A 16,755-nucleotide genomic window follows, 5' to 3' on the forward strand; every position below is an offset into this window, starting at 1 on the left:
TCAGGATAAAAAGAAAGAGCAGCAGGAGAGAGACTCGGCAGCCGCTTGGACTCCTTAGAAAAGATGTAGGAAAGGAGTGAGCCCAGGCGAGGCTGTTGTGAGCTCACTGGGAAGTCAAAGAAAAAGGGGGCCCTGGGGACGGGGGGCGGGGGGGGAGAGGAGCCTGGATGAGCTGCTGCCACTGCCAGTGGCTCCCCTGGTTGTGAGTCTCCTTAAAATTTAGGAGATGCACACCGTGGGGGAGGAAGAGGAGGAGGAAGAGGGACAGATGCAGCATGGGCCTGGCAGGGAGAGGCCATGCTGGGGCCTTTCTCTTGGGGGTTTTAAAGGCTGGGGGGTTAGGGCAGGTCTTAGGGGAGCATCTCCATAGGATATTCGTCAGGTCCGTGCTGGTGGTGTGTCTGAAGGAGATTTATTCCCTGAACTTCCTCTGTGCTTGGGTGTGGTTGGCCAATGGCACCGACTGAATTTCGGTGATTGCTCTCCCGGAGGACGGTGTGGAGGAGGGTGTGTGAGGCTGTTTACTGACCGGCTGGGAAGGAGACGTTTACTTGGAAGCGGCCTTGGTTAGGGAAGATCGGGTTCCGAGGCCCCCCCTCACGTGGAGAGCCTGGAGAAAGTGCCATCCCCCCTCAGCTCCGCGAGGGTCTCCTGAGTGCTTCATGCCTTTTTTGGTGGCGTTAATGACATTCTAAGGCTAGCTGGGACCCCTCCTTTAAAGGTTGTCTAAAATCCATTTTGGGTAGGTCTCCAGAGTCACCCAGGAACTGGCCCAGATTTACTGAACTAGGGATACAGGCTGGGGCCCAGGAAGCTTGACTTTGGGGACCACTGGATCTTGGAGAAATAGTTCAGGCTGCGGGTGGGTGGATCCGGTGCTAAATCCGGCCTGCGTGGTCTTGAGCAGGGTCCTAGATGCTGGTGAGCCTCGTCACCTCCAGGGGGAGCGACTCTGGGGTGAACCAATGAGATGCTGAAAGTCTCCAAGGGTTGGCCCAGAGGCTGGGCATTACCCGGCATTTGGCTGCTGTCTGAGTCCGTTTGGCTGCGGCCTTCAATGACAGACACTTGTCCCCACGGTTCTAGACCCTGGGAAGTCCTGCCTTGAGCCACCAGCAGATCCGGTGTCTGTTGGGAGCCCACTTCCTGGTTCACAGACGGCCTTGCCCTTGCTGTGTCCTCACGGGGCCAAAGGGGTCCGGGGGCTCCTTGGGGTGTCTTTTATGCGGGCACTGATCCCACTCCTGCGGGCCCCGCCCCCATGACCTCACCACCTCCCAAAGGCCTCACCTCCTCACACCCTCACCTTTGACATTGGGATCGCAACACAGGAATCTCATGGGGACAGGGACCTTTGGGCCACGGCAGTGGCCGTGGGCTGCCCTCTCCTCCCTCGGCCCAGGCGGGGTGCTCCTCGGGACCTGGGGGCCTGAGGCACACAGTCCAGCCACAGTCAGACGGCCTCGCTGCAGGTCAAGAGGCCGGCGGAGTCGCAGAGGGGAATTCGAACCACCCTGGGCGATTGTGGTGACCTCAGGTGGAACTTGGGCAAGGGTGTGGCCGGGCAGTCAAAGGCCGGGGACAACAGTCCCATGGAACCAGTTGAACAGGCTGGCGGAGCCTCAGGGCTTCTGACTCACGGACGGACGGACAGCTCTCACCTGTCCTGGGTCCCCTGGCACGAGAGGTGGGGGAAGCACCTGAATTTGGTTTGAATGTGCTGAGCTCGTCCCAGCGGAGCCCCTGAGAGGCAGTTGGAGTTTGGGCTCTTAGGCCCAAAGGGGTCTGGCCTTGGGTGTGGGCGGAGGAGCCAGGGGAGGCAGCAGACGCCTCCAAGGCGCCTGGAAGCCACGGTCCACAGGCTGGGGCCGCAGGAAGCTGCTCCCGCACCCTGCCACTCAGGGCCTGGCTCCGGACCGGGGGGTCAGGGGCCACCTGGCTAAAGGCCCGGCAGGGTCCTGTCATCTCACTGCGGGGAAGTAGGAGCAGAGAGCAGAGGGTGTAAAACCACTGATATCAGGGTGACCCCCTGTCTCCCCCTATGCCCACACCCCCAGCCCCGACAGAGGTGGAGAGAGGGGGAGAAGGAGGTTCTTCAATCACCGGTATAAACATGGAAACTGTTTTCCATCCTTCTCTAGTTCCTGTTTCATGGTTTTTTCATATGCAAATAAAACCCTAATTTTTCCGGTGGATGTTAAAATAACAAATTTCCCCCCAAATGGAGACAGTGAGTGGCTGGAGTTTCAGGCTCTAAGTGCCGGGAGCACCAAAGGTAAGCAGCGGGCACCGGTGTTCCTGCGCGTCTCAAGGTCGGTTTGGAGAAAGGGGCCCGGACCCCAGGGAGACACTGAATTTCTCCCCGTTAAAGTCATGAATGAAGTGAATTGGACCTTCCAGGCCCGCAGCCCCGGGGCTCCTCAGCCCGGTAATTGCCTCCTTACTGTTCTTTCTCATTAACTCGAGGGCAAAGGAATCCCAGGGTGCCCACTGTCCAGGCTGAGAGAGAGAGAGAGCAAGTGAGAGAGAGAGAAGTGTCCCCAGGGGCCCTGAGGACCGTGGAGGCCTCCTGAGCCCTTCGCCGGGGGAGTGCGGGCCCAGGCTCCAGCTGTGGGTCAGTGTTGCCTGTTCATGGCCGACTTCAGGGTCCTAGCGCTCTTGTGTGCAGAAGGTGGGTGCTCGGAACCCTCTCCAGGCGCTCGGCGTGGGCGGGTGGCAGGAGCGTGCACACCCACAGCCGCACGGGTGGACGGGAAGTGGAAAAACGCAGCTGCGTGTGTTCCGGGTGTCGTCGTGGAAAATTGCACGTCTGGCCCAATAAGTCACTTGCCACTCCTTCAACCCAGCTGTTTCGGCACAAATCACAGTTGGAGAGAGTCTTATGCACTATAACCTCACGGCTATTTTGCTCAGGTGGTGGTCGAATACCAAGCCTGAGGGTCTGGGCACCAGCACCAGCCCCGAACAGCCAGGACATAGTAGTGCTGGTGGGTACAGGTGGGGGGGGGGGATGTCTTATTAGCTCTGCAGGGGAGGGAAGGAGGGAAGCCGGCAGGGTTCGGGGGGGCATTCCCGTTAGTCCCAGTGTCTCGCTGTAAACAGGGGCTGACCAGATGCTGCTGGAACGGCTGAGTCTTAGGGAACCCAGCAACCCCTGGGGATTTAATTCCCGCCAGCCACCCGCTGCCAGGGCCAGCCTGCTGCCTCTGGCTGTCCCCCCAACACCAGAGCAGGAGATCGCAGCCACCCAGGACTCTGAGTGCGAGGATGGATCACCGGCGAGATCGAAAATGACACTCTAAATTGCTTCCAAATGCGAGGAGGTGCTGGCACTGCTCGCCTCACGAGGCTTCATGCTTCAGATGTTTTCCAGCCAAATAAAGAGGCGTAGAGTCATCAGACGCTGGTTCGGGGTGATTACCATGAATCATTATAAACAGGTTGTTGTATTGCTAGGAACACAGACACCCAGCCGCAGTCACGGGGCAATGGGCCGCAGAGATTGTTCCTCGGAGGGCCTGATGCCCCATGGGGTTCGTGGGGCTCCCCTGAGCCCTTGCCCAGGAAGAGAAGGAAATCTCCCCAAGTGTTTGGAGGCTGTTACAGGGGCCCTGGGATGTGGGGGGAGGGCAAGGGTGCAAAACCACCACAGGAAACAATGGTATTAATTAGCAGGCAGTGTTGCAGAACGGGCCCAGGTGAGGACACACGTGTCCAGCCCCGCCCTGCTGCCCGCTCTGGTTCTAGGGTGTTTACATCCATGACCTACCTTCCAAGGTGGGCCGGGTTCTCAGTCCCATTTCACCAGCCGGGAGATCACTGGCCAGGCAGGCATTGCCGGTGACAGCTTTTCCTCTTTAGATCTATTCTACTGGTCCTGCCCTGTCCGGTGTGGCTCAGTGGGTTGAGCACCTGCCTGCAAACCAAAAGGTCAACTGGTTCAGTTTCCGGTCAGGGCACCTGCCTGGGCTGTGGGTCAGGTCTCCAGGTGAGGGTGTGAGGCAACCGACTGATCACAAGATGTTTCTCTTCCTCTCTTTCTCCCTCCCTTCCCCTCTCTTTAAAATAAATGAAATCTTTAAAAAAAATACGTTGTTTTTTAAATGTTCATGCGGGGAAAAGGGGGGGAGGGGACATCTGAGCAGAGCCTTGAGACCTGGACGCCTCTCTCCTTGTTTTCGGCCCCTCAGACCCCCATGAGGTGGCTGGAGATTCCAGGCACACAGACGACATTTGCCATCCTCCTGTCTGGTCCCCAGCGTCAGCCCCACCCCAGCCCCTCCGGGACCTGCCCCCACCCTGCCCAGATGGGCTCCTCACGGGATTTAGCAAACAGAAACACAGAGCGTCAGCTCAGGTCAAATGTCTGTTGAACAACGAAAGATTTTTAGTTGAAGTGCGTACCATTCAGTGTTTGGGACATATTTATACTGAGGGGTTTTTTTTTATTTGCTGTTTATCTGAGATGAAAATGGACCCGGGCTGTCCTGTGTCTCACCCGACCCCTGGGGGCCGCCCTCAGCACCCCGAGGGGCCCTGCTCCCGGGCCCTCCCACAGACGCCTTCTCGGCTCTGCCCGAAACTAGCTGACTTAGTCTTCGGAAAGGAACCGAGGACCCACCCTGCAGAGTCCTGTTCCCTTCAGGGGCGAGGTGACCTGGCAGGGTCCCCGGGGGGGGGGGGGGGGGCTCCTGCTCAGTAGGAGACCGGCCCCTTCTGTGAGCAACAGCACCACGGGGTGGGAAGTACCACCCAGGACACTGCGTCGCCCTGTGGTCTGGGGCCGGAGGTTCTGGGAAGAGGGGGTCCTGGTGGGGGCTTTGAGGGGCGGACGAACCTGGTGGCCAGAGAGGCTGAGCGCCGATCTACGCTTGGGGCTGGGCTCCGTCTCCTCGGGGGCGGGCTTCCTGGGCTGGTCTGGGCTCGGAGGTCGCGTCAGTGGAAACCAACACAGCTGGTCCCGACTGTGGCCACCAGAGGGCGGGCTGGCCTGTGAAATGACTTTTCCTCGCACCCAGGAGGGAGTCCAGCTGAGTTTCAGGAGAGGCGGAGAGAGCTTCCCTTTTCCGTCTCTTTTCCCCACGCAGGGCCCTCTGGAGGCCAAGTCAAAGGGAAGAGAAAACCACCCGCCCCCTCGGAGAGCGGGGGTCTTCCTCAAAGGCGTGTGGCAGTAACAAGGACTTCCGTCTGTCCCCTGTGAAACATTCTAGAGACCTCAGGGCTTTAATTTTCTTATTTTGAGGTGTGGCCACCATCCAGCAGGTGACTGGAGCCCACCGGCCCTGCCCACCCTGCAGGAGGGAACGTTCTAGCGGGGCCCCAGCCCCTCACTGCAAGGTCCCCTCGGGGTAGCACTGCCTCCCTGCCTCCCTGTCTCTTCGACAGCAGTCTCAGAGGCCAAGGCCGGTGCCCGGTGACTGTCAGGGCGAAACTGCTCCGCCCCCAGCCCCGTTTGCAGTGGGGACTCATCCCCTGTGAATGTCACGGGGCTCGTGGAGGGCAGCTCGGAGCTGTGGGTCTGCACTTAGGAGAGATGAAGGCCTGGCCAGGGCTCCCTCGTTCCTGCCCGGGACCCCAGCAGGGGCAGGAGGTGAGGTCCCAAGGGCCCTGTGGAGAAAGACTGATTTCTCCTGGACACGGAATCTGAGGTGCCAGCTGCTTTAATTTACATTTCAGCCGACGAAGCGGCAGCGGCGTCCGTGCGGTGGGCATGACTGGGAGAGCCGAGGGGGGCTCGTGGTGCCCCTCCCCACCCCGGGCAAGTTCACCCCAGAGGGATGGAGACATTCACCCAAAACTGCACAGTGAGCATGGTGCTGTGGGTTGGAGCCACCGGCTCTGAAATCACCCCAAGAAGACATGCGTCCCTCAAATATTATTCCTGGCACCAGGTCCCCAGGATTCTGTAGCTCCTGCTCTTTCCAAGGCTGGGAGGTTTGTCCAGCTCTGTCCCTTCATCGGCGAGCGGCCCTGGCAGCGGCCCTCTGTAGCCCGCATAAGCCGGAGGGGTCTCCTGGCCTGCCATGAAGTTCGCACCCTGCCGAGCAGAAGGGCAGGAGGCCTGCCCGGTGCCCTGGGCACGCAGGCCCCAGAGTTGGAGGGGGAGGACACCGCCGCATTCAGAAAGGGGCCGTTGGGGGTGGTGGGCATGGGCTGCCCACAGCCTCGGCCGAGCTTCCCCTTGACCATGATCCTCAGGGAGCTGGGGCCGGAGCCGTGCGGGATGGGAGGAGGGACAGGTGCCTCCTTTTTGGTGAAACTTGGGCTTATAAATACGCAGGAGAAATGGAGGAAGAGGGGGAGGGAGAGACACGGAGAGAGTGCTTGGTGGCGAACTTACATCAACGAGTGGTGACCTTTTTCTTCCTTCCGAGACAAGCTCTTTGATTTTACTCAAACTGAAAAAACAGAACCTACCTTGAGTTACCAAAGACTCTGTTCAGCCCCCTCGATGCCACCCAGGATGGCTGCTGGTGTCAGGGGGACAGTGAACACCAGGCCCCTTCCCTTCTCCCTCAGCAAGGCCCCTGGAAAATGAAGGAATCGACCTCTGCAGACAGAGGAGGGAGATTCATTCGCAGACCGGGGTTGGCTAATGTGGGAGCTGCAATTAGCAAACGCAGTCTGCCCGTGTCCCTCGCTGTGATGCATTACAGAGAAACGGGGGCGGACGTGGGCTGGAGGCCCAGCAGCGAGCCAGGGATGCTAATTCATAGCAACCCCGATAAACTGCCAAGGCGACCTCGTGCGCTCCCCCACCCGCGGGCGCCTGCTTCTTCCTCCCACCTGCCACGGGGGAAGGCAAGTCCCACTCAGTGTCACATTCGATGGGACACGGATGCTGTGACCTGGGCAGGTGTGGACAGCCGGGGAGGGAGCTGTCCTGGGAGCTGCCTGTCTCTCTGCCCACTTGGGGTGTCTACCCGGGGAACTCTGGGGGCCAGTGTAGTACCAGGGAGAACCGGGCTCGGGCAGGACCCACAGCTGAGCCCTGATCGACAGCCCACACCTTCTCAGTGCGATTAGATTTTGGGTCCAGACTTGAATGAAAGCAAAGTCCAGCTCTGGGAGATAGGGAGGTGCACCGCCCAGCCCTCTGTGGGGGAGACTCGCTGCCTCACTGCAGAGGGTGACCAGCAGGTGACTCATTCTGCAGCAGCCGGGGAGCCGCCAGGCCTGGGTCATGCCCCTCCCAGGGCAGCACCAGGAGTTTCTGGTCCTGGAGGGACCTAAAGCCCATTCTGGCCCCACGCAGAGCCCTCTGAAGGGCAATTTTCCGTCTTGAGCTTCCCCACTGGCTAGACTGGACCTTGGTCAGGGACTTCGGCTTTTCCTGTGCCCAGTCCTTCGTCCTTGTGCCTGGTTTGCAGGCGTGCCGCAGCCTCCATCGGCTGGTGAGCCCCTGAGAGCCCGGCCTGCGGCCCCACCCGCCCCAGTGCAGCAGGGGCAGTTGTTGGGAAAGGTTGCCGCTTCGACCTCCGCGGATCTCCCCGCATAGGTACCCGTGTCCGGAGAGAGATACAAAGTATCTTCATCTGGAGGTGAAGGTAGAAATCCACACACATGGGGGACACAGAGACAAAATAAATGTGGCGAAATGGTGCCATTCGTGAGTCCAGGCAAAATGTTTACGGATTCTCATTCTACTATTTCTTCAACCCCCTGTAGTTTTGAAACTTTTCAGAATAAAAGTCGAGAGGGGAAACAATGGATCTGTGTAGTACCCATGGCCCCAGAAAGTTCAGTAGGCAGTAAATGGTCTAGGCTGGGCCACTGGGTTTGTTCTCAGGACTTTTTCTTTTGTCGTTGGAACGAAGGTTCCGGAAGGAGGTAAATGGCGGGAGCCTGTGGCGGGGCGGGAAAACGCAACCCGGAGGAGCAGACACACATGGGGACGGCCTGGGAGCATCGTGTTCCAGGTGCAGCCCCGGTTTCTGCAGGACTGCCAATGACTTCAGCTGTCCGGGTGTCCCTCCCTGCTGTGGGAGCCGAGTGACTCTCCACCTTTCCCTGTTGTCATGTCCAAGTCCAAGAGTCCTGACTAATGCAAAGGTTTTGGGGATGAAGGTAGGGAGGCGGCTGATTGACCCTCTTTAATCTTGTCCACTCTCTGATGAGGAAGAACTTTCTCCCCCAGGGGGTGGTACCGTCAGGACACCGAGCAAGGTCAAGGGGAACCCCAGGCTTCTGGGGCCTGGCCTCCTGGGTTTCCGGCTCAAGGCCCCAGTCTGGAGTTGTCCCTCATCGTAGGGAGTGCTGGTATACCTACTCTGCACCTTTCGCCCCACCCAGCGCAACTCGGTCTCTCCAGTGTTGGCTGCTGCTGTTTGAAGGAACCGGACCTTTCAGCCTCCGGTTTCCTGGCCGCCTGCTCCGCCCCTTCCTCTCCAGGTCTGCACCTCGCAGAGGTGCCCCCCGCCTCGGCGCGAGGGCCGAGGTGCACTGCACGGGGCAGCTCACGGGCCTACCCTCAGCAGAGGGAATGAATCGCATGGTGCTCCTACTGCCTCTTTCATCCCAGCTTTTTTGTTTTGTTGGACAACCCTGGGTGGATGGGACACCCCCAGGGGGGGCCGGCGCTGCCCTCCCTGTCCTGTGGGAGCACAGGAAGAGGGCTGGTCCACTGTAGTCAGAGACGCGACAGGCTCCCAGCTTATTCTCCTGGCTTATTCTTCCAACAGTTCTCCTGCGGGAACCCCTGCGGTCAGAGCCTTGCCAGAGCTCGGGAAGCCCGCCCGCCCCCTCAGCAGGAGCTTGTTCAGAACCCGCAGACGCCTTCTACCTCGGTCCCTGTCGGGGCCAGTGCTCCCAGCGAGAGTCACATGCTCCCTTTTATCGCTCTGAACCCTCACTGCCTCATGGGGGCGTGGGGAGGAGTCTCAGTGCACGCTCAGACTTCCCGCGAGAACATCTCGGAAGCAAACTCGGGCTAAGGGGCCCACGGTCATTTCACAGATGCTCCAGTGAGTCCGGCGCTTCAGCGTCAAGGTGGGGAGTAGAGAGCAAGGCACGAGCCTCGTGGCGTGTCCTTCCTTGGGAAGAAAGGCCGAGAGACCTGTGACTGATACAGTTTTTGGTTTCACAAAATTCATAAAGATAGTACTTATTTTTAGAGAGATAGGAAGGGGAGAGAGAGAGAGAGACTTGTTGTCCCACCTATGTAAGTACTCATTGCTTGATTCCTTCATGTGCCCTGAGCAGGGATCGAACCCCCAACCTTGGTGCATTAGGATGACACTAATCAGCGGAGCACATGGCCAGGGTCAAGGATACATATTTTTTTCTATTCACCATTTCATTTATCTCTGCTCTAACCTTTACTATCTACTTCCTTCAGCTACAATCTGTTAATTCGAGATAAAAAAACTATTTATTTATTTTTAGAGAGTGGGGAAGGGAGGCAGAAGGAGAGGAAGAGAAACATCAATGTGTGGCTGCCTCTCTAGCGCCCCCTACTGGGGACCTTGGCCGGAAACCCAGGCACGCGCCCGGACTAGGAACCGAACCCTCAACTGTCCTGTTTGTGCGAGGACACCCAACCCACTGAGCCACACCAGCCAGAGTGAGACATCCCATTCTCTAGAATAAGAAACTTTATTACTTTTTTCAACAGTCATATTTTCTCCCCCTTCCCTCTGGTTTACAAAGGAAATGCCAGGCTGCCATCCCGCCACCCGCGCAGCAGAAATGATGCGGTAGGAGCACAGGACAGGCCGGGCGCGGGGTGCTGCCGCCTGCGGTGGCTGAGCAGAGGCCTCCAGGAACTAGTTTGCGGCTTTGGCTTCTCCATCTCCAAGAAAGGGAGCACAGAGCCACCTGAGAGGGAAGCAGTGTCCGCCTCTTGTGCTCTCGCTGGTGGCACATTAGTGTTCGACAGCGGCATGTGCCCGATTCTGGGGCCACTGAGGGAAGAATGTCCTTAAATGCCACCTACGCCCATCCGGCACTGCGCCTGCGCGCTGCTCAGCTCGGGCCTGCGAGCAGACGACCGTCCAGCCCTTGGCGCTCGCGCCCCCTGCGCCCCGGCAGCGAAGCGCAGCGCAGACACCTGTGCCGCCGGCTGCGCCAGAGAGACGCCCGCTGTTCCCCCGGGGTGCCAGGCGAGGGCGCCCGCTGGCAAGAGCGTCGTCCCCAGTACAGATGACAAGCCACAGAACTGAACACCTGAAGCCGACATGCGTTTTATTAACCAATGTCACCCCAATAAATCAAATTAAAAGAAAAAAGAAAAGAAACGGCACCCCCAGGCACAGCCTCAGGGACACGGCTTTGGAGCAAGGCTGTCTTTCTGTGCGCCCCTCCGCCTACTACCGACCTGCGCCGTTCAGGGACGTCCCCTCGTTTTTATCGACAAACTTGGCAGTTTCTTCAGAAACGTGGTTTGGTGGTGCAGTGTCTGCTTAAAAAACTCTGTGAGCATTTGGGGGTGAAGGGAAGGCACGGCAGGGACCCTGCAGGAAAGAGGCAGGACCGGGAGGGTTTGGGACCATCGAGGGTGGGTGTTGCCAGTTCAGAGTGATTGGTGGGGGTCTCCAGAGCCCCCAGGTGGGAAGGCAACAAAGCAGGTCCTCAGTCCTGCCCAGTAAAGTGAAGAGCCATGTCGCCCTCAAACGAGGCGGGATGGGACACGCACTTGGGGCCCAGCCTGCAGAGTTCGGGGTCCGAGGTCGGGGTCCGAGGCGGCAGGCAGCATCCTGTTTCTAGAGGCTGGGGTCGGCCGCCTGGAGTTAGAAAAGGACTGAGAAGGCCACGGTGACCCACAGGGCCAGGTGCGGCGGGCACCAGCAGCTTTGAAGGAACAGCGACTTGTACAGACACCACGGAAGGGGCCCTTCAGCCTCCAGAGCAGGTGGCTGTGGCGCTCAGCCAGCTGTCGAAGACAACTGCAGCAAGACCAACTTTCCCGAGTTGGGTTTCTGATCATTTCGAACAAAGCCAAGCCGAAAAAGAGCATTGCCTTCCAGGGAATGTTCTTTTCCCTTCCTTTTTTTTTTCTTTAATCACAGCAGAAAATCTCTGTAATGTCTCAGCAAACACTTCTCTCCCGGGGGGCAGGGTGGGTTCTGTACACAAATGGCTTGTTTCTTTCCTTGGGGACAGTCCCCTCCACACATCTCCCTCAGTGGTCCCAGCATCACCCTGCCTCGTGCAGAACCGACGCGGGTGTCAGCAGCCTTGCAGCCCGGGACACGGAGGACCCAGAAGTGGGAGCGATGTTGGCAGAATCAGGGCAAAGCCGTGGAGAAGCCCATGGAATTTTGACCTTCATTCACTTTGCAATGATGTCATTTTACTCAAAGGGGACTTGGTGAGTGTCGTAAAAGGAGTTCAGGAGTTAGGATTTAAGCGTGGTTTAATTTACATCGAACGCAGAATCAGGTTTCTGCATCTTCTGCCATGCGTGAGAGAAAATATGTAGGCACTTTGGTTTGAGCCCTGGAGGCCAGAACAGCTGCCAGGTGCTCACGGGAGGAGGAAGGCCAGCTCTTGTTGTCCTTGCTGCTGATCGGAGGTGACACGCCCGCTGCTTGGGTAGCATTTCTGCAAACAGAAAGCACCGTGATGTTAGGTCTCCGTCAGCCGCTTTTACTCCAGGGGTGGAATGAGATGTCCGCTCGTCCTCCGGCTGTGTGCTGGTCGTCCATGGCTGCGTAACAAAGTACCTCCAAATGTGGCAGCTTGAACAGCACCCACTATTTGGAGTTTCCACGTGGACACTCCAGGAGTGGCATGCCGGCTCTCACAAGCGGCAATGACCGTGTTGTCTGGGGTCACCTCGGGGTTCCAGCTGGAGGAGGACCCCACTCCACACCCCTCATGTGTTGCAGGCAAAACTGCTCTTCACATGCGGCTGATGGTCTCTACACCACGGGACCTGTTGGCTGGAGGTCCGTCCCCCTTGTCACTTGGGCCCCTCCATGAAGCGTCTCAGAGCAGGAAAGCGCAGGTACCGGTGGGCAGGTTCGGCAGAGGCCAGGCCTCTGTCAGCCGATCTCAGAAGCAACATGCCATGTTGGCCGTATTCTGTTCATTAGAGGCAGGCCACTCGGTCCAGCTCACGGTCAGGGGCAGGAGCTACCACAAGATCCTGAATACAGGGAGGCAGCGAGGACTGGGAGCCACCAGAGGAGTCTCCTAACACAGCTCCCTTCTCCTCTTCTTCATTTTAGAGAGAGAGAGAAACATCCATATGAGAGAGAAACATCCATCAGTCGCCTCCCGTGGGTGCCTGACTGGGAATCAAACCTGCAACCTCTTGGTATACGGGACGACACTCTGGCTGAGCCACCCGGCCAGGGCTGTTCTCTTTGTTTCTATAAAGAATTAACGGCTGCGGCAGTGCGGCTGCCCCACGACTCAACGTGAAGGGCGGAGGCCACGTGTCCGAGCCCCTTGCAGCAGGCTCGAGATCAGCTCCGTGTGCAGGCTTCCAGAGCTGCGTCACCCGTTGCCCATACAGAGTGAAAAGTGACTCCTGTGCGTGGAAAGAACTGCCCCTGCGCCCCCTGAGATTCCCATGGCTATTTTTTTTTGTTCAAAATGTGTGAATACTCCTGTGATCGACCACTTAATATAGCAGCACCAAGCCAGGGACGGAAGAAGGGAGCCAGATTTGAGAAGCTCGGCCGAATGCCGAGCCTCGTGATGCAAAGCCCTTCTAGCCGGCAGCAGCCCCGGGGGTGTGTCCGTACGCATGCGCTGGCTCAGCGGCCTGCCCTGCGCCTGACAAGGCTTGGAGAGTGAGAGCTTTTCACTCTCGGGGCAAAGCTGTTTCTGGACCCCGAATAACACAAAGGGAGGTTGCCCCGTCACTCTCTGCGGGGACAGACCTGCGCTGCTGGCCGTTTCCTTTCTTCGGTTGCCCCGCAGCCTGTGACCGGATGAGTGGAAAACCCCGGAGCTCTGGCCTCTCTCTGCGTGCTCCTCGGTGGACACCTTTGACGGGGCCCACTTACCCGTCCCGAGCCACGTGACCGATGTCCCGTGCAGCTCACAAGGACAGCGTGCCTGACGGCCGCTCACTCTGGGACCCCCGCTTCAGTGAGTCGCCGTGGGAGACCGCATCCTGCAGGAAACCAGAGATGGACTCATGTTTTAAAAACTTCATCTTCGCTTGAAGATTTGAAAACTTCAAATGGCTTTCAGTGCAGTAGCCTGAGGCTGCTTTAAAATATATATATATATATCTCAGAACTACAATTATTTTACTTTGGAGGCTTCTAGATAGGAAATGCCAACTTGGTCCTTCGAAGGAAGGGAAGATTCGTGGCCACTTCTCCAGACTCTGGAAACTGAGGCCACCAAGTGTTTTAATCAATCAAAACACGAGTTTTTATTTCAGGTTCAGGGCGAATTCTTTCCTGTGGAGTGTCAGACCCAAGATTAGCACGTGAGAATTCTCATAGGGTCTGGAAGGTCACCTTTAAAAGGAAAATCCATTATCTAAAAAAACTTACTCAAGGCAGTCCATATTAAACACGCACCCCAGTCATTCAGTGTCTTGGGCTTTGGTTGTTGTTAAACCAATCCCAGAAGTACATCAAAAAGTTACCAAGGAAAGGGAAATTTGGCATGTTGAGTTTGTTATGAGCAGAGGCATATAAAACACAGACACCTGATTTTGCTGGGAGCTGAAAAAGAGAACCACTGATGGCCTCGAACTCAAATCATTCCCCAAACTCAAGATGTACGGCACACAAGTGTTTAATTTCCAGAAGATACATTGTCTCCTTTAAGTTTAGAAAAGATCACAAAAGCGAAACACTGACACTCCAGTCAGTTCTATAATTGTTAACAAACATTGTTTTATTAAGAATTCACAGTAATTGTCTTGCCGCGTTTGTAGGTGCCGAGAAATCCCGGCTACACAAATTGCAGAATGACCCAGTTTCCACAGGTAAAGAGCAGAAAGAAAAGCAGGATGCTTGGATAAAAAACAGTTACGAGATAAATTACACTTCAAGTCAGAACGACAAGCTTCCATGGACCATTGGGGCCGCTGTTTAAAACCGCCTGGCTTTTAAAACGGCGATCGGGGAGACACTGGGACCGAGGGGGCTTGTTCTGAGGCCCGGCCCCCCCCCTTGTCTTATCCGGCTTCAACCTCCTCAGCCATGAAGTTGGACCAAATCCTCTTCCTTGGGTCTTAAAAAACCTGAAACTCAAGATTCCCTCTCACCAGTCTGATGAGTCGGATCCAAGACACGTTCTTTTCAATACTTGAAATAACGTGACCTGCATGATGCAGCCGATGCCGTCCTGCGAGAGCGCGCCCTTTCTTGGACCGAAAGAATCGTTCCCGGAGCCACTCTGGGCCTTTCCTGCCCCGGCTCACCCGGTGACCCGCTCCCAAAGCAAGGAAGTGCCCCGCTCGTGAGACATCAGTGGGTCTGGACGACCGTTCAGAAGAAGACCTTGACCCCCACAAAAGGAACCTCACGCTCTGGTCCTAAACATGTTACACATGGCAGTGCGGGGAGGAGGCGTCAGGTTCCTGGGACCTGCGGGATCCGCCATGTCCCCGAAGGAAGACCGCTGCTGCTCCCCTACAGCGGCGACGAGTGCCCTCCTGCCTGGAGGGTGTCCCCCAGCCCAGCGTGTCCTCTACATGTTAACACCGGTCCCCGCGGTCTCTGTGAAGGGTGCACTAACTCCCGAGAGGTGGCGGACTTCCACCTCCCACTAGTAAAATGTATGGCTTTTACTTTAGTAAACAGTTGGAAAAGTTCTCTTACTGACCTCGAAGATAAAAGACTATGTACAACAATTAGCGTTATGCTAGTGATCCTGCCCGATGCGTATGAGTTCTGTCCTCTCCCTGTTGAGCACTGCTGGACGCTGACCACGAGCTGGAGGAGGTCGGATGGCCATCTCTAGGTCCACGCAGGCGCACACCCCAGGGCGGTCCGAGGCGGGTTCTACAGCCCCGCCCCTGCGGGACGGACCGCGCCACCACCCGCCTGCGCTGGCCCGAGGAAGGTGTGCCATGGGCCCTCTCTCTGCGTTTGGCATGTTTTTTAAACTCTGAGGAAGCCGCATCCTGGCTACAGAGCCTCTCTTTCTTCAGCTTAAGAGAACACCAGCCTCAGCAGGCGTTTGGGTTTTCCGTCGTGAGAAGCAGAAACGATGTCGTTGGTTCTACCAGCCGCAGATGCAGAGCCGAGCGTGTTGTCTAAACTTAACCTCCTGTGTTGTGCTGTCTGCATGGACAATGAATGTGTTCTTTAACGAGGATGTTTGACGGGCCTCTTCCTGCCCATTCCACACATGATACAAACTTCGAAAATAAAGCTACGGTGATTATAGATAATGCAGTTCAGCACACTATATTATTTTCTACTCTAACTTAGATGTTAAAGATGGAGAACAGCTGTTTTTATAATGGATATTATTATATTTTACATAGCAATACGCTAATTTCCCTCTCAGCATCGTGAAGAACAGTTGTCGTTAAATATTTACTATGTTGTCCAAGTGTTGGCTGAAACGTTACCTATTAAAAGGCCCACTCGACAGAGATATGGAGAGAACTGAGCTAACTCCCCTGGCCCTGGTTCATCAATTTACTGAATACTACATTCGTGAAGGCTTCTCGCCTTCCCAAGCTGCGTTTTTGAAATGAGAAATTATGCTGACCTAAAAAATCCTCAGATCATGACTATGCAGTGGGTGCGTGTTTTTCTACCCTCTGGATGTTACACACTTTTAAAAAAGTAAAACAGGTGATAAAAGGAGCATTTTGAAGGAGTATTATATATGTATCACTTAAGGTCACGGTTTCCACTAATCTGAGAAATATCACACGGATGTGATATTTAAAAGAATTAACAAAATCCGGTGAAATTTCAATGTCTCAATTCGTTGAGAATTTACTACAAAAACATAGGAAATGAGAATGTCTACTGCTTGGATGGCATGTCTGAATTAGTTATAATTCAATAAACAGGTTCCTTTCCCTGTCTAAGACCCAAAACCTCAGCGCCATGAATAACGTAATTGAAGAATCATGTAACAATGTATAAACAGAAGGTTTGTGCAGTTATGTAGAACAATAAATATCACACAGTGAAAAATCTGTATCATAAACCATAGCCAGTAACAAAAGGACACAAGGAGCGTATGCACACATCACCGAGGTCTTCGCAATAAACTACAGGGTGCTCTCCCCGAGGAGCTGATATGCACGCCCAGCTGCTGCTGGGGGCACTGCCAGAAATCCGCCACGTCGGGCGCGCATCGTGACGTCACTCATCAAGTTTGTCCAGGATCAAATGGTATCCAAAGTCTGAAAAAGCGCAGTGAATTTTTGCGTCATGGTTATAAATGATTGTTTCTGTACCATCCAAAAAACTCCCAGGAGGTCAAAAGTGTATTTAAAAAAAAAGGGGGAAATTGTTATTCTTGGTAAGACCTAGAGAAATGTATTGTCCCAAGTTGGAAGTGATGGAAGGGCTTCGGCAGTTCTGTGGGAGTGTCCTTGAACTCCCAGACAGCCCGGGGTACCGCATGCTACAAAACAGACGAGTACAAAGGGAGCTAAGTGATCTTTTCACAAAAACAACAGAAAACGCGTCTGCTGATGAGAACCGCTAGAAATAAACGAAATCAGCAGCCTCTCCAAAAATGAACTAAGTGTGACTTTGCTGACAGGGACGGATAGGCTACTGCTGGGTGTGACCAAATTCGGGAAATTTCAAAGGATTTCTAGAAGTTTTCATTTTTTTCAAGTTCTTAGTCATAACTGGCAATGGTACA

This window comes from Artibeus jamaicensis, unplaced genomic scaffold, assembly GCF_021234435.1.
Source record: "Artibeus jamaicensis isolate MK-2021 breed Jamaican fruit bat unplaced genomic scaffold, CSHL_Jam_final contig_755, whole genome shotgun sequence".
NCBI lineage: Eukaryota > Metazoa > Chordata > Mammalia > Chiroptera > Phyllostomidae > Artibeus > Artibeus jamaicensis.